Genomic DNA, 23599 nt, shown 5'->3' on the forward strand with positions numbered 1-23599 from the left:
GGAAGCCCCGCCCAGGAAAGTCCGGGTTAGAAAAATGCAGGAGCCGTGGCAGAGGTGAGCGTACTCCTCAGAGAAGCTAGCACCTCACGCTAGAAAGGGTAGACTCTGCACGAGGGCTACACTTATTTGACTCCCGTCCGTTTGTTACTTACGGATGGGAGGGGGCGTTGGGTTTGGACGTGCTGAAGACTAAACTTGGTGTGTCCTAAGGGGGCCCGTGCTTCCTCCCTGCCCGCACGCAGCGCCCGCCGGGAGGCGGTTCCTCGCACGTGTGGCGCCTTTGGGTTCCTGCAGGCGCAGCTCACGCCTTTTTCCACCTCCCGCTCAGATCTTCTCTCACACTTTTTTCCGGTAGGGTTCTTCCTCGGCTGATGGCTCGCCCACCCACACAGGTCACCTTAGTTTTCGGGCTCTCTCCAGAAGATTTTCGGGCAGATTATGCCTGGCACTCCTCCAGCCCAGCCCTATGGGGCAGCATCCCTGGTGCTCTGCAGTGGGATCCGTAGCTCAGTTGCAGTCGCTGAAGAATACTGGCTTTCTCTGCCAGAGTTGCCTTGCATCGTGGCACAGTCAGCCAAAGAGGCCACATCTTGAGTTTAGACAGATTGCCCACCAGGTTATCAGTATTTCTTTTGAACACTAAACTTCTCCCATTAGCTGGAGTCAGTAAAATTCTGTCCTGCTGAACAGTTGGTTAAGCTGGAGCCCCGCTCTTTCCTAGCCCCCACGGCAGCCTATCTGTTCTGCTTATCTATTGCACCTGGCGCCTTTGCCAGACAAGCCCCTAGGAATCAGCCACTGCCCTTGGCATCTGCCAACATGTTTTATTATCTTCCCTCAGCTGTTCTAATGAAAGAAAACGTGCTTCCCGTGCACCCCAATCCTCACAGACCTCTGCTGAGAAAGGCCAGAGTGCAAAATTGATTACAGCTAGAAAGAGACGCTATGCTCTAAGGCCAGAGAGAGACAGGAGAAGTGGTAAGCACAAATCATCCAGTTTTGATGGCGTTGGACACAGGCTCTGGTTGGTAAAAGGCTTACATAAATACAGTAATTAAAAAAGTCACGTGAACAGTGCTGAGCTGGTAGGCAGGAGCTCTGCTTTGCAGTTAAATAGAAATGTGGCTGAAGACTGCTGCCATAATCAATGCCTGCATCGGGCTGTCACAGTGTGTTCATAAAGGAGGGTTATGAGAGCTATAAAACCCTGCAGATTGGGTGGGTAATTGTCCTGTGGAGCTCTGCTAAAGGAGAAATTGCATTGACATCTCATATATTTTGCTTTCTTTTCTTCTAAAGACACAAAATGGAGAAGGAGAGCTACCGTGAGGATTCATGAAAAGGAGAGATGAGGTTTGTGTGAATATGTGCATGTGTGCTTTCAGAGACGAGACAGGAAGTAAATGAGGCTAGAGAAATACAGGGCCTTTGGGGAGAGAAGGACCAATGACAGAGTGACTACTGGATTCACAGATTAGTCAGATAGGAGGCAGGATTTGTGTGGAACAAAGGCCAGCCATTATGCATAAGGCTGAGTGGTAGGCCACGTTGTCCTGTCATTGACAATGTAGTCAGTCACCTTTTTCAGCTATAAGGCATTCAGTGTCCTGAGGAGGAAAACCTAGATTATAATTTCTGCATTTCCTAGTTAAAAAATTCTTCATAGTCAGCCTTCTTAGCCTCTAACCTTTTAAATTCTGAATTCATTTTGGTGAGTTGATTGATGTGGTCTTTTTACCTGTAATAGCAGCTACTTTTCTACTGTGTTTCTTATTCTTTTTTTTTCCTTCCACATTTTTATTTAATGTTTCTTATTCTTGCAAAGGCAACGTTGTTAGGAATAATAACAAAAAAGAAAAAGGAAAGTTTCTAGGGAAAAAAAAAATGCAGCCAGATGAAAGACAAAGGATTAGGGTAGGTCCATTAGCTCTGAGTTTCACCTCATAATCGGATCTGGCCCTAAGGGACACTAGGTCCCCAAACTTCTTGCATGCCTTTCCCTTTCTCCTGCATCTATACTCTCCTTGCTTACCTTCTTGAAGCCTTTTGCCCTTGAGGCTAATCCCTTTCCTCTCCTCCCTGGACAGGAACCACGAGTAGAGAAATGTTCAATCATATATTCAGTCAGTCAACCAGCATTTACTGAGCATCTACCATTTGCCAGACCCTGTTCAGGTGCTGCAGATAAAGTCAGAGCAAGAGAGATCTCTCTCCTAAAGCTTACAATCTAGTGGGGGAAAAAGACAAATAGTATATGTATCCTTGGGCAGATGTCAGAGGACAGCTAACCCAGCTGGGGGAGTCAGGGAGAGTACTAGAGATGGCAGCATTCCCTCTGGATGATCCTAAGGGCTTAGAGTTGAAGAGGGATCCCTCCTTCAACCCTGTAGTCGACTCCTCTTGCTGCTGCTCTGTAATAGCTATTCAGATTAGAGTGGGACCCTGTAGTTGTCCTTGTTATTTCTCAAAAGCATAATTGATTGGCAAGGACATACAGAAATTGGAATCCTCATACGCTTCTGGTGGGAATGTAAAGTGGTGCAACTGCTTTGAAAAACAGTCTGGCAGTTCTTTTTTTTTTTTTTTTTAAGATTTTATTTATTTATTTGAAAGAGAGAAAGACAGGGAACACAAGCAGGGAGAGTGGGAGAGGAAGAAGCAGGCTTCCCACTGAGCAGGGAGCCCAGTGTGGGGCTCGATCCCGCCACCCCCGGATCATGATCTGAGCCAAAGGCTGATGCTTAACGACTGAGCTACCCAGACACCCCAAGTCTGGCAGTTCTTCAAATGATTGAACATAGAGTTACTTATGATTCAGCAATTCCACTCCTAGGTATATACCCAAGAAAATAAAAAGGTATGTCCAAAAACTTGTACACAGATTTTCATAGCAGCATTATTGATAATAGATAAAAGGTTGAAATAACCCAAATGTCCATTAACTGACAAATGGATAAATAAAATGTGGGATATCCATACAGTGGAATATTATTTGGTCATAAAAAGGAATGAAGTACTAATTCATGCTGCAACATGAATGAACCTTGAAAATGTTACATTAAAGAAGCCAGACCATATATTGTTTAATTCCATTTATACAAAAGTCCAGAATAAGAAAATCTAAAAAAAAAAAAAAAAGAAAATCTATAGAGACAGAAAATAGATTAAGGGCTGCTGAGGTCTGAAGAGGAGGGGGTGAAAGATCCAGGTTCTAGGTTTCTTTTTTCTTTCTTTCTTTCTTTCTTTCTTTCTTTCTTTCTTTCTTTCTTTCTTTCTTTCTTTTAAGGATTTTACTTATTCATTCGACAGAGATAGAGGCAGCCAGCAAGAGAGGGAACACAAGCAGGGGGAGTGGGAGAGGAAGAAGCAGGCTCAAAGCAGAAGAGCCTGATGTGGGGCTTGATCCCATAACACCGGGATCAGGCCCTGAGCCGATGGCAGACGCTTAACCGCTGTGCCACCCAGGCGCCCCCTAGGTTTCTTTTTGAGGTGATGTTGAACTATTCTAAAATTGTGATGGTTGTACATATCTGTGAATATAATAAAAACCATTGAATTCTATACTTTAAATGGGTGAATTGTATGGTATGTGACTTACATTCCAAAAAAGCTATTAAAACTACAATGAAAAACATACTAGGAGACCTGAAAGATATGCAGTCCTGATTAAAATTGTGGTCTGCATGGTCATTGCCAATTTTAAGGTTTAGAAAGGACTTTTTATTCGGGGTCCTACGGCCCCTCAAGTGCTCCTTCCTCAGTATACAGAGAAGTTAATGTATTTGAGTGGGCAGCATGAATAGATGCCAAGGAGTAGATTGTGCATTCCCATCCTTGCATTCCCTGACTTCCCTCCCTCATAATGATTTGGTTCAGCATTTATGGTATACCTACTGTGTACGAGACTTATGGACGTGAAGGAGACAGAGTCTCTTTATTCCTTCCAATGGCAGGCGTTAAATCATGACTATAATGCTGTTTATATAAGCAACTAAAGCTCCTTAGGAGATAGGCAGTGGGACAGAAAGAATCGTTGCAAGGCATCTTGGGATTCTGGACTTCTTCTATAGCATGTAGGGAAACATCATAATGACATCAGCTAGAACAAGACCAATTCCCAGTCCTTCTTGATGTTGAGCAAGTTCCAAGAGTTGGCTTCCTCCTCACATGCCTCCAATCACCTCTTCATTTGGTTTCTAGACTCAATTAGACTATTTCCATACCCTTCATTTTCTCACCAACTCCACCCCCACAATGTCCAAATTGGCCCTACAATGCTGAAACCATTTGCCAGAAATTCATTAAGCTGAACACATGGGAAATTACAGAGGAGATTTCACTTGTCACTTAGGCTCAAATATAGAAAGTAATTTTAAAAGGACAGTGGCAAGAGGCTATTTTTATCTAGCTTGTTTGTGCTGAGTTTTCTTATCTTGCTGTCTCTCAGTCTCTTCCTAGCTACCTCTCTTCTCCTTTAAATTAAATGTTGGCCTTTTAAATCTTTTTCTCAGATTCTCTTATCTTGTTTTACAGAGTCTTCTCTTTCTGTCCTCATCATTCATTCAGTCAACACATACTAAGTCTCTACCACGTGGCGGGCCCTGTGGTAGGCACTAGGAGAGATGCAGTGATGAATAAGACAAACATGGTCCTTACCATGATGGAGATTACAGTCTGATGAGGCAGGTGGACATCAGGAGGAGTGAGTTCAGATTTGGTCACAGCAAAGAGAGGGAGTTATTTGTGCTTTTCTGATGTTAAGTGTACCTTCCAGTAAATGGGCATGTGAAAATAGTCAGAATCCCAGCATGTTTGTGGGGTTAGGGAATAAACCTAATATATCACAAGGAATGGAAAGAAACCAAAGATCTGGGTTTCTGTATGATACAGTCAAGCCCCCTGGATAGAGAGAATATGGATTTGGGAGTCAGATGTTGGTGAGATTCTAGCTCCACCACCTTACATGTCAGCTATTTGACTTTAGGTGAGCTCTGGACATCAGTACTTTCACCTATAAAATGGGAATTATAATCTCTACATTTTAGGTTGTTGTGAAAATGGAATGAGATGTCTTATATAAGGGACCAGGCAGGTGCTCAACCTGTTACTTCCTTACTTTCTCATGACCTCCCTATCCCCACTTTGAATCACACAGTTGGAAAAAAAAAAAAAAAAGAGCCCAGTCTCCCAGTTGGTGGGAAATGGGGTTCCTCAAATAATATTCACCAATCATATGCCCAGAGAGATGGGTTATAACCATGTTGATTAGTATAGGTTGCTGTATACATGCAACTTAGGACAGTCAAATCACTCCCTTCTTCTGGGGTAAAGGAAAGGCAGTAACAAATGAAGTTATAGGAAAAAGACTGAAATGAGATGTAACAAAGGACTTCCTAGCCATGAGGGCTGAAAGTGCGAGTGGATGCCAGAGAGAGTTGCATCCTTTTCGGTTAGTATGTGGACTGGGCTGGGGCAGGCCTATCTGGAGGTTGAGAATAAACCTGCAGACCTCTCTTCTCCCACTTAGCTTAGGGAGTCTTCGTGGGAGGACCTGCAGCTCCTCTCCCTTTCCCCGAGCCAGGCGTGCTGCGGCTGGGGGGGGGGAGATAAACCCTGCCAAGAAGGCTATTGCTAGTGAGGAAAGGAAAAATGGCAGCTGCTGTTTCAGGCACTTAATAAGTACACTAAATTGAGAAGCTGCTGATTTGGTTTACCTGATTCCTCCCTGATAAAGGAGAAATCTCTTCAATCAGAGGTTTCTTGAAGCTGAAAAGGAAGCCTGAGCTCCAACTGCGGAAATTGGCAGAGGCAACGCTCAGAGGAATAAGCTGGGCTCCGTGGGCAGCACCAGGATTCTTGGATTCCTCCCCCACCCTCCAGCCCTGGGAAATTTCAGCTTGCCTTTGTTCTGCAGGGTTCTTTTCAAAGGGGATGAGTTTAGTTGTCCTTGTCTCCCTTCACCAACGTTTTTCTTTCTTCTTCCTTTTCCTTGTTCTCCCTTTCCCTCCATCCTCTCTCTTCCCTCCTCCTTTTTCTTTTTCTCCTCCTCCTCCCTCCTCCGAATCTCCATTTCAGCTGTTAGATCTCATTGCCCACCCCACTGGGATTTCTGTTTCAGGAACTTTAGAATTCCTTGATCTAAAGTAGCAATACCATCCTGACAACACAGGCGCTGCTCTGTGTGTATTCGTAGAGATCAAGACCAAGTTTAGTTAGGTGCTTTAGGAAAAGACCTTTGCTGCGGGATTTTCAGAGCCTTTCATATGCTAATGGTGTGAATGTCCAAGGAGAGTCATTGGAATACTGGAACCCAAATTTCCCAGACCTTTTTGACCTTTTTATCTCCCCCAACCCCAAAGAGTATATCCTGAGACACATGACATGGCCTTTGGAAAACATTTCAGAAATATATATGTTAGATTTTTTAAAAATACTGTAACATTCATTATTTGATTTCTACACCTACACTATAGGGAGGTTATAATAATCTCACTTTACAGATGAGTAAAACTGAGGCTCAGAGAGTAATACATGCCTCTCTTATAGTAATGTAGCAAGCCAGCAAGCAACAAAGCTAGGTCTTGTTATTTATGGCTGTAGGATCTCTGCACTGCCTTACACTGCATTTAAATATAATGTACATGTGACATCATAACTTGGCATGTGATATATGATATGGCATCTAGGAGATACACATGCTATAATTGATGAATTATGACATTTTCCCCCATTCAACTGCATATGTATCGCACATCTGTTGTGTGCCTCACTAATCACTAGTCCAGGTGCTAGGGCTAGAGAGGTGACTAAAATAGACAAAAACATGAATTATTGACTTCATGGAGTCTACATTCAAGGGGGGAGATAAAAATTATAAGATGGGGCACCTGAATGACTCAGTCAGTTAAGCATCTGTCTTCAGCTCAGGTCATGATCTCAGGTCCGAGCCCCACATGGGGCTCCCTGCTCAGCAGGGACTCTGCTTCTCCCTCTCCCTCTGCCACTCCCCCTGCTTGCCTCTCTCTCAAACTCTCTCTCTCAAATAAATAAATAAATAAAATCTTTTAAAAAATTATAAGATAAATATATAAAATATATTTTATTATATATGTTATATAATCATACGGGCTAAGGCTAATAACAGGGAAAAGAATAGGTATGTGTAGGAGCTACAGTTCAGGTGTGCAGAGGGTCAAGGAAAGCTTGTGAATGTGAATACAGACCTCAAGGAGATAAGGGAGTGACCGACCGTGCAGATATTTAGGGGTAGGTGGGCGGGGGCTCCAGCAGAGAGAAAAGCAAATTCAATGGGCCGGAGTGAAGCAGGAGTGAGCCTTGGGTGAGGCTGAGCTGGGGAGAGGGTAGGGTAGAAGGAGATGAGTTAAAGTCGGGGTAAGGTCCACATATTAGATCTTATAAAGAAATGAAGTGATATAATGCAGATGACATGTCATGATATTATAATAATAATACCATATGACAGATTTGTTGTGTTGCTGCATAACAAATTGCCCCAAACTTCGAACATTTATCTCAGTTTCTGAGGGTAAGGAAAGGGAGTAATTCAGCCGAGCTGGCTCAGGGTCACTCATGAGTTTGCAGCCAGGCTGCCTGCCAGGGCTGGAGTCATCTGAAGGCTTTCTAAGGGGATCTGCTTGAGTCTCACTCATGTGGCTGTTGACAGAAGGCCTTAGTTTCTTACCACAGGAGCCTCTCCATAGGGCTGCTGCAACGTGGCAACTGGCTTCCTTAGGGTAAGTGATGAGGGAGAGAGGCAGACAGACGGAGGGAGAGAGGGACGTGAAGATGGGAGCCAGAGTCTTTTATAATCTAATCTTGGAAATTACACACCATTACTTCTGTCATATTCCACTGGCCCCACTAATTAACCCTTGTACTTTGTGGGAGGGAGATGATAAGTGGGTGACTTTCAGGAGATGGGAATCATTGGGGATCACCTCAGAGGTTGGCCACCTCAGCTGGTTTGCAGGAAATTTCCTCAAGCTAACCCTTAGTTGAACAAATACCAAAAATAGGTGGCTGGTATTAGTGTGACCCCTGTAACACTGGAGCTCATAACCCTACCTGGGTTGAGGCCTGAAAAGGGACAACACAGCAGGAGCGTCAGAAACCCGCTGAGAGTCTGAAGGTCTTATTTCAATTCAGCGTGAGCATACCTATTTCTTCAAAGCCCCACTTTCTCTAGGCCTGGCCTCATTATTTCATTCACCCAATTAATATAACTTGGAATAATCTTACTTAAACCTGCAAAGAAAAAAAATGTTTTGAGAAAAGCTGTGGAACTTCAAAGAGGCAGGCTGGGACCTCTCTGGGCAATTTAATCTGGAGATAACACTGGACTTTGATGAAGGGCAGAGCCAACTTACCCATCCCTCCAGAATCCTGAGGTACCTTCCTATGAAAGGGAGGAGTTCTGCCTTGTCTAAGGAGAACAATGACAGGGAGCAGAGCATTTGCTCCGTCTCTGACGCCCAGTACTGGGTCTGTCCACAGATAAAGACATGGCTCTTCTGAGACCCAGGAGGGCCCCCTTCCCAACTCCTGCCCTGATGGGCCTTGGTTGTGCCGCCAAAGTCAGCCAGTTTCCTAAATTGAGCAGCAGATGGCATCACAGCCTCAGGAGCGAGCCGTGGAAGCTGCTGGCAAGAGCAGGGCTCCATTAGCAACTCAGCCTCGTGCTTGGTATCTGGGGGCTCCTGGGGATGGGGCTGCTTCCCCAGCTCCCAGCTCAGAGGAGTTTCTGTGCCGTGCCTGCAGATTGGGATATTGTTAGGCCAGTATCTCAGAGAGCAGAGCCTGGAGCCCCCAGTTAGGAAACAGATGGTGAACACAGGGTCTTTTCTATGATCTTTTCTGAAAAAGATGAAAATCAGGGACTGCTGTTCCCTGAGCAACTGCGTTTTTCCATCACTGCCTGTCCCTACTCATGAGGGTCGCAGGGAGTATATCCTGGCTTGGGGGCTGGGAGGTCCCTGGGCCGGATGGGGCCAGAGATAATTTGAGGGATCATCGAGGGAATTCCAAGAGGTCAAAATTGAATCTTTCCTGACACCTCCTGCGCCCCTCCCCCGCCCCCCCGACCCAAATGAGAGGGGCAGGGCTCAGTCCTTCAGGCCTTCTGTCTCTGCCTTCGTCTCCTTCCCTGTCTGTGTGTTTCCGACTCCTCTTCTTCCTACTCTGTGTTCACTTTTCCTCTCTTTCCTTTCTCCTCAGTCATTCCTATCCATTTATGTCTTTCCCTCTGTGGATCTCTTTCTTTCTTGGTTCCAGGGTAGAGAAAAAAGCCAGTTGCCAAACTTGCTGGATGAAGTGGTTGTAGGCACTGGGCTGCAACACCATTGTCCACTCTCCTCCCTCCCACTTCCTGCTGCTGGATGGCTAGTCCCATGGAGACCTGGACAAAGGAAGGTCCAGAGGTCCCCAGAGGCTGTGCTCCTTGATTTGTAGTTGTAGACAGGAAAGCCCTCAGGGGCTTCGCAGTAGAACTGAGATCCACTGAACCTCCTATTCACTAGGCACCCATATATGCCAATAGAATGTGAGCTTGAGGGCAGAGTGTCAGCTACCTTGTTCACTGCTGGATCCAAAGTATCTAGTATATAGTAGTTATTCAATAAAAATTTGTTAAAAATAATGAGAATTCAGAAATAGAAGAAGATGGATGGAAGGTGGATGCTGACCTCTGCATTAGGCACTGGAGTACACTTAAGGTGCCATCCCCATCCATCAAGACAGGAACACACAGGGAAGCAATCATCCATAATCCAGAATAGTAACTATGAGGTGGCGGTGGTAGAAACTACAGTGGGTGCCTAAGTCCACACTGTGAAGACAGGGGAGGCTCTGTTTACTCACCAATTTAACAGTTGTTCATGGAGAGCCTACCAGTACTAGACTCTGGGTTAGAGCTGGGAAGAAGGTAGGCTCCCAAACGTAGGCTCCCACGTGGGTGTGGGAAACATGAGCAAACAGATAGGCAGTAACAGACCAGATAGATTCTGTCCTAGGGGAAATCATGGGCAGTGGGGACAGAAAGCAGAGACATCTCGTTTCATCATCGGGCGTTCTGGGAGGCTCTTTGGTGAAGTGAGTCCAGGCTGAGACCTGCCTGAAAGGTTAGCAGAAGTCAGCCGGGGGAGAAGGAGGGAAAGAGAGTTCCAGCCAAGGGAACATTATGTAGCCAAGAGAGAACAGGCAAGTTTCAAGGAACTGAGTAAAAGTGTCAGGAAATCTGGCTTGAGTACCTGTAGGGTGGTGGGCAGGGCTGGAAGATCTGAAGCAAGAGAAGTGGGAATGGGGTTGAAGAAGCACCCAAACCAGGTTGAGTTACGAGTTTACCTCCAGGGCATGGGAAACCATTTGAAAGTTTTAAGAAGGGAATTGATAAGATCAAGTTTGGATTTTAGAGAGGTTACTCTGGGTGCGATGTGGGCACTGGATGGCGTAGGGCCAGAGAGGCATCCCAGGGACCAGTGAGGGAGGAGTCCAGGCAAGAAATGATAGCCTGAGTGATGATGACATTCCTGGGGCTGGAAGTCATGTTTGAGCCAAGCCTGAGGATACTGGGAGTTTTCCTAAAGAAAAACTTGGGGTAGAAGGGATTCTGGCATTCCAGAGAGAGAAAATGCACATGCAAAGATTTCAAGAATTTGGCATGTTTGGGGAAGCACATGTGGTTATATATTTGTAGCCTTTGAGAGGGCACGGGGGTAGGTAGTGGGAGATGAGGTAGAGAGGAGCTAACCTTTGCTGAAGAGCCTTGGAAGCCCAGGGTCAGGCCAGACCCTTTTTGATAGAGTTGGGGAGGACAGGGTGGGTAGGTAGACTCATCCTTTCCAGATGCTCAAATTATCTTTAGAGGTTCCAGAGGATCCTGGTCCATCCAGGCATTTTCAGAACAAATGTACCACCTAGAACCTGTAAGACAAGGGCAAACCGTATATAAGGAAGTGAAGAAGGATGTGGGAACTGGAGTAAGCAAGTGGATGAAGACAGGGAGTGAGGAGAATGGGAGACGTTTCCTGCCAAGCAGAGAGAGGAGCAAGGCTGGTAAGATAGGTCCCATCGGAACCTGGAAATCCCAGTTCCAGAATAGCCTGGTTCTGTACTCGCTCTTCCCAGTTCTACCTCCTGACCTCAAAGACCTCCTTACAGGCATCTCCCCCCAAAGAAGACATCTCCCCCAAAGAAGACATTTCTCCCTAAGAGCAGGGGCCAATTAGTGTAATGATTAAGAAATTGGGCTCTGCTTCTTCCTTAGTTTCCAACAGGGCAAATCACTCACTGGAGTCATTTTCCTTACCTGAAGTGGGGACAGTAACACCTACCTCATCAGTGCTGAAAGGTGGAAATGAGGCAATGTGAACAGAAAACTTGCACGGTGAAGGTTCTCAATAAATCTGGTGTTATTAAGGTTCTGGTATGAGACAAATGGAATGGGGTGGGGGGGCAGAGAGAGATAGGAAGGGATGTAAGTAAGGAGGGCTGAGTGGAAGGGGAATGAGTTCCAATCTGTGCAGAATTCTTCAGTGGCTTCCATGGCCTATGGGACAAAATCCTCCACCCAAGCTGATTCCTGCCTACCTGTCCTGCCTCATCTCCCGTGGCTGCCAACCTCATTTGATAGACTGAACAGAATCCTACCATCTGTGATTCCCAGAACAGAGCAAGTGCTTCAGGCCTTTCCATGAGCTGTTGTGGAGAAAAAGATGCCCCTTAAACCTGTCTTCATATCAAATAATAGGAAGTGTGAGCTACCTGGAACAGATGTTGGGAAGGGACCCAGGATGTGTGTATCGTGGGGAAGGGGTGGAAGACTGCAGGAGGGAGGAGCAGAGGAAAGTTAATATAGCTCAAATGAATGGCATTTGACCCAGTACTTAGGAGACGCAGAGGGGCAGGCATGCCGACGTGCGTGCTTCTCTTGGTGGTGAGGCCAAGACTGGAGGAGAAGAGAGAAAAGGCAGAGGTTTAAGGGAGTCCCAGCACATGGCTGGTCTTCTACCTCCTCCCCTGATTTCTCCTTCCTTTAGAGTCTAAATTCACTAGGAGAGAATTGCAAGCCTGAAAGTTTGACCTGGGACTGACTTTCTCCTTTTAGGAGTGAAGACCCCAAGATACAAAGATCCAGTTATAATTCAGTGTGGGAAATGTGTTAATGAAGACTTTTGCTAAGGCTTATAGGAGCCTGTGTGCTTTGCAGAGGCAGGGAGCTGGGCCTTGGCAAAGGAATAGATTATCCAATGGGAAAGGGTTTCCAGGAGGTGAGCACAGCATGAAGGTAGACACGTTCTGCCTTGTCCCTGTGAAGGTAACACGTATTCTTCACTCCTTCTCCTTTCCTCCATCTCCAGAACTGAGCTCCTGCACCTCCTCCCAGGCCATTCTTAGAATCATTAACTGGTAGAGCTGGAAGAAATCTTGGTGATCTTGCAGGTCATCCCGGTCTTTTGAATTTTGTATTTGGGGAAACGGAGATCCAGAGGGAGGAAGAAACTTGTGGGAGCTCTCTCAGTGGATGAAGAACTCAGTCAGATCTCGAGTTTCTGATTCATCTTTTCTTGCATTTCCTAGTTCTGCATTGTCTCAACGTCAGCCACTTTGGCCCCCATCCTCCAGAGGCTGGGTTTTGTTTTGTTTTGTTTTGTTTTGTTTTGTTTCTGGGTGAGGATAGAGAAGGGATTTTTACCTAACCCCTTGTTATCCAAAAAATAAAAAAAATAATAATAACAACTATCCCTTATCGAACATTTACTCTGCATCAAGCACAGTTCTAGGTGCAGGAGACATACACTAAACAAAGTTTCTCCTTGCATGCAGCTCACATTCTAGGGTGGAGACAGAAGTTAAATAAACAAACCTGTCATGTGGTGTCACCTGATAGGTACTATGAAGAAAATTGAGGTTGGAAAGGGGGGGTTGAGTGTGACTAGAAGGAGGCTATTTTAGATAGTTTACTCTAAAACTCAGAGGCCTAAAACAGCAATAAATTATCGTCTCACAGTTTCTGAGGGTCAGGAATTCAGAAGTGACCTAGCTGGATCATTCTGGCTCAGGGTCTTTCTTGATGTTGTTGTCAAAATGTCAGACGGGACTGCAGTTGCCTGAAAACTTGACTGGGGCTGGAGGATTCTCTTCCAAGGATGGTTCACTCACATGGCTGTTGGCTGGACACCTCAGTTGCTCAACACATAGGTAGCCCTCCCCGTAAGGCTGTTTGAGTATCCTCAAGACACGGTAGCATGTGCATGGTCTAAGAAAGCAAGGAGGAAGACACAATGCCTTTTTAAGAAATTTTTTTTTATTTAGGAATACTTCTAGATTTACAGACAAGTTACAAAGATAGTACAAAGAGTTCCCTTACATACTTCACGCAGCTTCCTTTAACATTAATCTCTTATATAACCATGGTACATTTCTCAAAGTCAAGAGATTAACGTTGGTACACTTTTAACTAAACTACAGACCTTATTCAGATTTCCCCGGTTTTTCCATTAATGTCTTTTCTGTTTCAGGATCCAGTCCAGGAGATCACATTGTGTTTAGTCATCATGTTTCCTTAGTCTTCTTTGATCAACAATAGTTTCCTACTCTTTCTTTATTTTTCATAATGTTTTTAAAAAGTTTTTATTATAATTCCAGTTAACATACAGTGTAATCTTAGTCTCAGGTGTACAATACAGTGATTCAACAATTCCATACATCACCCAGTGCTCATCAAAAGTGCACTCCTTAATCTCCCCATCACCTATTTCACCAATCTCCCCACCCACCTCCCCTCTGGTAACCATCAGTTTGTTCTCTAGAATTAAGAGTCTGTTTTTTGGTTTGTGTGTGTCTTTCTTTTTTCCCCTTTGCTTGTTTGTTTTGTTTCTAAGTTCCACATTCAAGTGAAATCATATGGTATTTGTCTTTCTCTGATGAACTTATTTCGCTTAGTGTTATACTCTCTAGCTCTGTCCCAGTTGTTGCAAATGGCAAGATTTTATTCTTTTTTATGGCTGAGTAATGTTCCAGTATATCTATATATCTATATCTATATCTATATCTATATCTATATCTATATCCCACATCTTCTTTATCCCTTCATCAATTGATGTACACTTGGGCTGCTTCCATAATTTGGGCATTATATATATATTTTTAAAGACTTTATTTATTTGACAGAGAGAGAGACAGCCAGTGAGAGAGGGAACACAAGCAGGGGGAGTGGGAGAAGAAGGAGCAGGCTCCCAGAGGAGCAGGGAGCCCAATGCGGGGCTCGATCCCAGGACCCTGGGATCACGCCCCAAGCCGAAGGCAGAAACTTAACGACTGAGCCACCCAGGCACCCCTAATTTGGGTATTATAAATAATGCTGCTATGAATATATAATCCTTTTGAATTAGTGTTTTTGTTTTCTTTGGGTAAATACTCAATCATGAGATTGCTGGATCATAGGGTAGTTCTGTTTTTAACTTTTTGAGGAACCTCCATCTTGTTTTCCAGAGTGGCTGCACCAGTTTGCATTCCTAACAGTGAAAGAGGGTTCTCCTTTTGCCACATCCTCTCCAACACGTGTTGTTTCTTGTGTTGTTGATTTTAGTCATTTTGACAGGTGTGAAGTGATATTTCATTGTAGTTTTGATCTGCAGTTCCCTGATAGTAAAAACACGGAACCCTTCATGAATTTGCGCGTCCTCTTTGTGAAGGGGCCATGCTAATCTTCTCTGTATCGTTCCAATTTTAGTATATGTGCTGCCGAAGCGAGCACTGTTTTTCATAATCTTGACAATTTTGAAGAGTACTGATCAGGTATTATGTAGAATGTCCCTTAATTTGCATTTGCCTGATGTTTTCTCATTACCAGACTAGGGCAATCACAAAGCCTCTTATGACCTTGTCTTAGAAGTCACACACTGTTACTTTTCCTGTATTCTATTATTTTGGAAGGAGACACTAAGTCAAGCCAACACTCAAGGGGGTGGGGAGAATTGAGTTCTACCTCTCGAAGGGAGGAGTATCAGAGATTTTGTGGGCATATTTTAAAATCACCACAGGGGAGTCAAGGAAGGCCTTCCTAATACAGTGACACTTGAACAAAACTTGAAATAAGCAAGGGAGCAAGCCATGGAGAGATCAGGATAAAGCTTTGTAGGCACAGAGGGCAGCCAGGAAGGGCCTGAGGCAGGAGTATACACATCAGTGTTTGAGACATATGTCAGGAAGCCGGTGTGACTTACCAGAGACAGCAAGGGGGAGAGTGGTAGGGCATGAGGTCATTAAATTTGCAGTCTGGGGCTTAGGGAGGTAATGTAGGGCATTGTAGAACCTAGTAAGGATTTGGATTTTATGCTGAGTGAAATGGAGAGCCATAGAAGAGTTCTGAGCGGAACAGTGACATGATTTTAAAAGGATCATTCTGGCTGCTCTGTGCAATCCTGTAGATGGGAAGGGCAGAAGTTGGGTATCAGATGAAAAAGAACTCAGTGTTCTTCCAGAAAGAGGCTCTTCCCGTAATCCAGATGAGAGATAATGCTTTTTGTTTCAATCCCTAACTCAAGGGCCATTATGAGGACTAAAGAAGATAACATCATTAGGGTGCCTGGCATAAAGTAGGTGCTAAGCATATCAAAGTCTCAAGGAATAGCAGTATCTTGAGGAAGAAAATGAATACCTTCCATTGTCTGGAAGAAAATGAAGGTCTGTACAATGCCCTTCTTTTATGTACAGCATGTAGCCTGGCTCTAAGGATGCAAAGAAAAAACTGAGTTCTTGACTTTGAAGAGCTCAGAGTCTGGTGGGTTGGACATTGCTGCAAGTAATAATCTCAACTCGACTGGCCAAGTGCTACAACTGATTTGGTACAGGAGGCTCTGGTGGGCCTAGGAGGAATGCTTGATTTGGCGAAAGTACCAAAGGACTCATCTGACACCCAACTTCCACCCTTGCCACCTATAATCTATTCATACAGAAGCCAGCCTCCAATCTCAAAGCTGTCTGAATCTCAAGGCCCACATTCCCAGCCACTCTGATATACTACCAACCCTGTGGAGACATGGTCTTCGTACACTTATCCCATGGTCTTGCCATTTATACCTTCAGCAGGCGCTGCTATTTAATGGAATGAGGAGTTTCCAAAACCCTAAAGACAGAGGGAAAGTGAGGCTTATTATCCTCTGATTTATATTTACTGCAAGTTGCACTAAATAGCGCATACGGTGGGAGAGGAAATAGCTCTCTGTTGGGTACTGGATGCCAATGGTCTCAAGGCTTTGGCAAGGCTTCCCTGGAGAAGGATGTGGGAAGGTCAGTGCTGTGGTTCTGAGACCCCTTCCTTATAGGCCCACTAATAGTGGTTCAAAAAACTCTGTAAAAAACTCTGTCCATTTTTTATTTTTATTTTTATTTTTGTTTTTATTTTTATTTTTTTTTAAAGATTTTATTTATTTATTCGACAGAGATAGAGACAGACAGCGAGAGAGGGAACACAAGCAGGGGGAGTGGGAGAGGAAGAAGCAGGCTCATAGCGGAAGAGCCTGACGTGGGGCTCGATCCCATAACGCCGGGATCACGCCCTGAGCCGAAGGCAGACGCTTAACGACTGAGCCACCCAGGCGCCCCCTGTCCATTTTTTAGATGGGGAAAAATGCTCTCTGCAGGGGGCAGGCTTTGGTACAAGACTGGACTTCCAACAATGGATGTTGGCCTCTGAAATCACCAATTGCAATTTAGTTGAATGAGCTCTCTCTCAAGAGAGGCATGGGAAAGAGAAGCAAGCAGGGAAGCGAAATGAACAAGGAGAGTGAGACAGAACTTGAGGAGGATATGATTAGTGGATGCCAAATTGATCGTGGAATGGGAAGGGGCACAAGATCTGAGGGAAGTTAAAAAAGAAAAGAAAACAACTGAAAAGGATGGAGGAGATAATGGGTTTCTTCCTCACGAAGTACGCATCAGCTGATAACAGTTCCCTCTGTGTCTGTGGAGAGAGGGAGCACCTCCAGCATCTGCCCTCCCTCCATCCTCCCCATCACATCACCCTGCCTGGGAGGGTGGGGCTAACTCCCCAGCAGCTTCTCATCCCTTCGTTCCTTCAAAAAGTACTCTTATTAAGGGGCGCCTGGGTGGCACAGCAGTTAAGAGTCTGCCTTCGGCTCAGGGCGTGATCCCGGCGTTATGGGATTGAGCCCCACATCAGGCTCTTCCGCTATGAGCCTGCTTCTTCCTCTCCCACTCCCCCTGCTTGTGTTCCCTCTCTCGCTGGCTGTCTCTGTCTCTGTCAAATAAATAAATAAAATCTTAAAAAAAAAAAGTACTCTTATTAAGAACCTACTTCAGGTCAGAAACTGCTCAAAGTGCTGGGGATATAGCTGTGAACAAGGCAATAAGCACATGAGTGAGTTAATAAGCCTGTTGTAGATAGTGGCAAAATAAAACAGGCATAACAGGATGGGGTGTTGTCATCTGTGCAATGATGATATTAACAGGACTGTCCTCACTGGGTTGCCTTGAGGATTAGCGGAATTAATCCATGGAAACGCTTAGCACCGTGCCTGGCACAGAGTGAGTTCTCATTGCTCTTATCCTCCCTTCCTCCCTTCCTCTCTCCCTTCCTCCCTTCTTCCCTCCCTCCCTCCCTTTCTCCCTTGCTCCCCCCTCCCTTCTTCCCTCCCTCCCTTCTTCCCCTTTGCCTAAAGCTCTCCCTTTCTCCCTGTGTCTTCCTCTCTCATTCATCCCCCTCTTTCCAGATCTCTCATCTTCCTCCCTCCCATTCTCCTGTCTCTTCTTCCCACCCTCCCTTCATAAGGCAATAGCCTTGCTCTTTCCTCCCTAAATTGAAGGGCAGTGGTGTAGTAAAACAAATCACTGTCAACAAAGTACATTTCCACTGTATTCATCCTCATGCAGAGAAGATTTATCAGGGTCTCCCACCCTGCACTGTTATGTAAATGTGGTAATCCAGTGGAAATATGATATCTGAGGAGTCTGAGGATAAAGACACCATAAAAACTATCAATTACCCACTGGAGCTTGGGTTTGGTTAACTCACTCACTGCCTTGCCTGTCTTCTGCCTTTCCCCTCTGGGGGAAATCTTGACGGGTGGTGACAGCTTATAAAAGATGCTTTCTTCCTCCTCGGGTCCTAGGAGGTCATCTGGAGGATCAAATGTTTGTAAAGTGACTGAGAAATTTTAAAGTGCTACATAATTCAAGGGTATTATTATTTCTATTGCCATGTGGGCCATCTCTGTGCCTCTTCCGTGTGACAGATGTCTGCTCTGTCTGCAAGCCTGGGCTGACCCCACTCTTGGGTTTCTGTAATCTCCTTCTGCCCCCTGAACCTATAAGCAATGCTCCTTCTTTTCACTCTTTCTAGGTACCCCCTGGGCACCCTGGAATCACATTGATGTTTGCCCTGAGTTTAAGAGGAAGTTAAGCTCTCAAAAGGGATGAAAATCTTGAGTAGCCCACCACATTCCCCCCACAGGAGTAAAGAGTGGGGCAGGTCCACAAGAGCCATGGGCAACTAGGAGGGAGGCTAGGGTCAAAGCTAGGGTCAAGGCAGCTGTACCTAGAGCCTCAGGGATGGCATGCCTTGCCCTAGAAGTCACAGAGGCTGTGCTCATAGAGGCTACACTGTCCTCCAGCCCAAAAGAGGCAGACAGAAGAGCCTGGTGGTTCAGATCCCAAAACCTGACTCCTGGGTTTGATTCTCATTCTGCTACTTTCCAAATTATTTCTCTCTTATTTTTCTCATTTGCCAAATGGCAGTGATAATAGCATCTTTTCATCTAGTTGTTGTGAGGAATAAATGAAACAAACCTTGTGAAGCACTTAGCATGTAGTGAAATAATTTTGTTGTTGTCGTAAGTGTTGCTTAGAATGCTTTTTACATTATAGGCCCTGTTCCTCAAAGGCCTGGCCATGGGGATACAGACCTTGCCTGGCTACCTCCCCCAGGAAAGAGTCCCTAGGTCTGGGTTGTGCCTGCTTCTCTTGGAAGCCCAGCAGCCCCATGGGGGCTGGAGTTGAGGGACCAGAAGAGGCATTAGAAAGGCAAGAAGAGTTTTGGGGGCAGGTGGGTGTTTCTTACGCAGAAATGTCAAGAGTCAGAGCTGGAAGTGGGGGAGGTGGCGGGGGTGGGGGGAGAAGGGAAAAAGGATGTCTCTAAGCTGCCAGAATCCGGATGGGAATGCAACTCTGGGGCTCTGGCACTTCCTGCCACCCCCAGTCCTGGGAATGAGTCACTAGAGGGAGGAGTGGTGGAAGTGTCACGCTCTGCCCACAGATCATCGGGCTCTTCCCCAAAAGAGGGCTGATGCGCGGGAAAAAGAAAATCTCGGGGCGCCTGGGTGGCACGGCGGTTGAGCGTCTGTCTTCGGCTCAGGGCGTGATCCCAGCGTTACGGGATCGAGCCCCACATCAGGCTCCTCCGCTATGAGCCTGCTTCTTCCTCTTCCTCTCCCACTCCCCTGCTGTGTTCCCTCTCTCGCTGGCTGTCTCTATCTGTGTTAAATAAATAAATAAATAAGTAAATAAATAAATAAATCTTAAAAAAAAAAAAAAAAAGAAAGAAAATCTCGAGGCTTAAGGGTGGAAAGGAGCTAGGAACAAGGGGAGAGAGGAGGAACTCCTAAGGTTCAGCTCACCTATTGGAAGGCCAGGGAGGCAGGCCCTAGCCTCCAGCTCCTGTGCCAGCTTCACTGCCCATCCTGGCCACGAATAATAAATCCCAACTGCTCTTTTGACCTCTGCTTCTGCCTGTGCTGGGCTGGCTCTCTCCAGTGTCCCCACAGTGAGGTGCTTCACATCTTTTTGCTAACCTACAGTGGGGAAAGGGACGAGAGTCTACTTGTCCCTTTTCCATCTGGCCAACTCTTGAAGTCTCCTCCCCTTAAAAGCCATTGCCTCTGACCCTGAGCAACCTGTCTATAACTGCGTCATAGCAACTGGCTCGTTTTGTTGGGATTATTTTTCTTCAGGAATGCCTGATCCCTTAGCCTTCCTGATCCTCAGAGTCAGGGACTTCTTTATGTCCCTAGAGCCCAGCCAAAGGTGACACGTAAATGTATGGATGTGGACTTGGCCCATAAATACTATTTTTTCTCCTTCACTCGCTCTCTAGTTACTGCTATTCCCAACTCTTTGTATTTTCCATTTACTGAGCACTTACTATGTGGCAGGTATTTTTACATGTTAGTTTATTGAATCCTCACAATGATCTGCCCTAGACGAGAACAGTTTTACAGGTGAGAAAACTGAGCTCAATGAAATTAAGTAACTTGTCCAAGGTCACAGAGTCTCGGGTACCAGAACTGAAATTTGCCAGCAAAGCTCTCAGATTTTTTTGTTTGTTTTGAGAGTCTTTTTATTATTATTTTTAAATACAAAAATGAGGGGGCACAGAGGTGTATATATCTTTATTGAGGTATAATTTACACACTATAAAATTCACCCATATAAGGCACACAATTTAATGGTTTTTGGTATATTTACAGAGTTGGGCAGCCATTACCACAATTAATCCTAGAACATTTTCATCACTAGAAAAAGAAAGCCCATATCATTTGGAGTCACTATCCGTATCCTCTCAACATCCTCAGTCCTAGGCAACCATAGGTCTACTTTCTGTCTCTCTAGATTTGCTTACCTTGGAGATTTCCTATAAATGGAATCATACAATATGTGGCCTTTGTGACTGACTTCTTTCACTTAACATACTGTTAAGTTTCATCCATGTTGTAACATTTATCAGTACTTCATTTTTTTCATTGCCAAATAATATTCCATTAACATTAATGAAATGGAATAGTAGTAGTCCATTGTGTGGATATTGTATGGAAATACCATGCGGTACCATGTTGTATTATCCATTTATCAATTGGCGGAAATTTGGATTGCTTCCCCTTTATGGCTGTTATGAATAATGTTGCTATGAACATTCATGTACACATTTTTGTATGAACACCTGTTTTCAGTTCCCTTGGGCATATATCTAGGAGTGGAATTGCTGGACCATATGGTAACTCTATGTTCAACCTTTTGAGGAAATGCCAGACTGTATTCCAAAGCAGCTGTAGCATATTATAATCCCACCAGAGGTGCATCAGAGTTCCAATTTCTCCATATCCATCCAACATTTGTTATTATCTTTTTTATTACAGCCATTCTAGTGATGTGAAGTAGTATCTCATTGTTGTTTTGTTTTTCATTTCTCTGATGACTAATGATGTTGAACCTCTTTCAGTGTGCCTGTTGCCTATCTTCTTTAGTGAAATATCTATTTGGATCCTTTTCCCATTAGAAAATTGGGTTGTCTTTTTGTTATTGAGTTGTGGAGTTCTTTATTTTTTTTTTAAGATTTTATTTTATTTATTTCAGAGAGAGAGAGCAGGAGCAGGGGGGAGCAGCAGAAGGAGATGGAGAAGCAGACTCCCCGCTGAGCAGGGTGCCTGATGCGGGGCTCCATCCCAGGATCTGGAGATCATGACCTGAGCCCAAGGCAGACGCTTAACCAACTGAGCCACCCAGGCACCTCATGGAGTTCTTTATATATTCTAGATTCAAGTTCCTTATCAAATATATAAATCTCAGATATATATTCTCTCCCATTCTGTGTTTTTCCTCCTACTTTCTTGATGGAATCCTTTGAAGCACAGATGAAGTCCAGTTTAGCTTTTTTTTTTTTTTCCTGTCACTTGTGCTTTTGTTGTAATGGCTTTCCCTAACCCAAAGTCAGAAAGATTTACTCCTACTTTCTTTTGGGAGTTTTACAGTTCTAGCTGTGTAAGTCTATGATCCATTTTATGTATGGTATGAGGAAAGGGGTCCAAGTTCATTCATTTGCATGTGGATATCTAGGGTTGTCCCAGCATCTTTTGTTGAAAAGACTATCCTTTCACCATCAAATTGTCTTGACATAAAATCAATGGACTATAAATGTGAGGGTTTACTCTGAAGTCTCAAGTCTATTCCATTGGTCTACATGTCTTTCCTTATACCAGGTCCGCACTATCTTGATTATTATAGATTTGTGTAAGTTTTCAGTTCAGATAGTGTGCGTCTTCCCAACTTTGTTGTTTTTTTTTCAGGATTGCTGTGGATATTTTGGGTCCCTTGCATTTCTATGTGATTTTTAGGGTCAGCTTATAAATTTCTGTAAGGAAGCTAGCTGGGATTTTCATAGGGATTGTGTTGGTTCTGTACATCAATTTGGAGAGAAAGCCCTCACTCCTAGTCGGAATATCATGCCATCATTTACAATGCAAAAGGAGACAGGAAAATCGTACAAAAGGAGAAAAAGAAAGAAAGAAAGAGAGGGGAAAAGAAGAGAGGGAGACGGAGGGAGAGAGAGAGAGAGGAGGAAGAGGAGGAAGAGAATTAAGGAAGAGGAGTGGTCATCCATATGGAACAAGCAGAAATGAATCCACATGTGCAGAGGCCCCAGGCCAATCAAGAGGCAGAATCGTAGGAACCCTGAATTCTTCATCACCAGACACATCTTCCATTAACCCAATTTCAGTTTGTATGTTGGTAAATAGTACAGCTTGTTCCTTCCCCCAAATCATTTTTTCCCCCTAAGATCTCTTCCAAATAACTGGAAGTTACGAGGATGCCTTATATGCCTTGATCTGTGGGACTTAATGGAAGTTCCTGTTGAAAAACCCCAAGTCTCAATAATGGAAAGAAATGAATCTCATCCCTACCCCCTTTTCTGCAGTAAGAAGTGCTACGGCCCATTCTTGGTGAGTATTAGGGAAATTAGCCTGCCCTGGGACCTGACTTCTGGGGAGACTGGTGTATGGAAGGTGTGCCTGGGTCTCCATGGGTGCTTTAGGGCATGCAGGGTGGGGAATGGGGTCGTAACTCTCTTATAGCCTCATCATCTGTGAGCCCAAAGTGTCTTGCTACAATCTGTACCTTCTGTATCTCGACCAGACCATCCTTCTTACTAAGAGCTGGTGAGGGAGTGAGGATATGGGAGGTGGGAATACAGAGTAGAGAAGTGAGCTTAATTCCCTCCTAGTGGATGGAGAAGGGATGATTGAAATTGCTCATTTAGCAAACGATTTAGCCTGCTGTAGAAAATCCTATTAAATCACAATTCTTATCTCAGTCCCTGGCTCCTGGGAAGAGCAGCTTTGGGCTTTGTGAAGACCAGGGCACAGTCTTTTCTGAATCCAGCCAAACAATCATTACCACTAAGAAGCTAAAATCCCGAGGCAGGGAAACTTCACCAGGTTTCCCTGTCTCTTCCCACCCCTTCACCCTAGTTCCTCATATCATCCGTCAATTATCTGGTTAATTGAGCCTTTTCTCTTCCCTTTGTAATATAAATAGCAAGCATTTTATGGGTCCCCATTAAGCAATGTGATCAGCATCAATTACCTAATGAGACTCTGGAAAGTCGTGATTTAAAATCCTGTCCTCAATTGTGACTTGGCTTTGTCTGCAGCCAACATGATAATTGCAGTGACATCCAAACTAATGGCACTCCAGACGTGGGGCCTCTGCTCTCAGCCTGGGTTTGGTCCTCGGGAAAATTTGCCCTGTGCCAAAGGTGCTGATCTTTTTTCTGAAAGGGATAGTTTTATTT

The 23599-nt window shown here is 44.7% G+C and overlaps 1 long non-coding RNA gene and 1 other non-coding gene across 2 annotated transcripts; one reads left to right on the forward strand and one right to left on the reverse strand.

Annotated features, from left to right (window-relative positions):
* The first annotated feature begins 8 nt into the window (after positions 1-8).
* LOC121100738 lies at positions 9-21428 on the forward strand. Its single transcript, XR_005832518.1, has 4 exons — positions 9-54; positions 842-978; positions 1300-1353; positions 21385-21428. It is a non-coding gene; the product is annotated as an uncharacterized LOC121100738 (long non-coding RNA).
* On the reverse strand, positions 14667-14773 carry LOC121100878. The gene has a single exon (XR_005832660.1). It is a non-coding gene; the product is annotated as a U6 spliceosomal RNA (small nuclear RNA).
* Positions 21429-23599: the final 2171 nt, after the last annotated feature.

This window comes from Ursus maritimus, unplaced genomic scaffold, assembly GCF_017311325.1.
Source record: "Ursus maritimus isolate PB19 unplaced genomic scaffold, ASM1731132v1 scaffold_5, whole genome shotgun sequence".
In the NCBI taxonomy this organism is placed as follows: domain Eukaryota; kingdom Metazoa; phylum Chordata; class Mammalia; order Carnivora; family Ursidae; genus Ursus; species Ursus maritimus.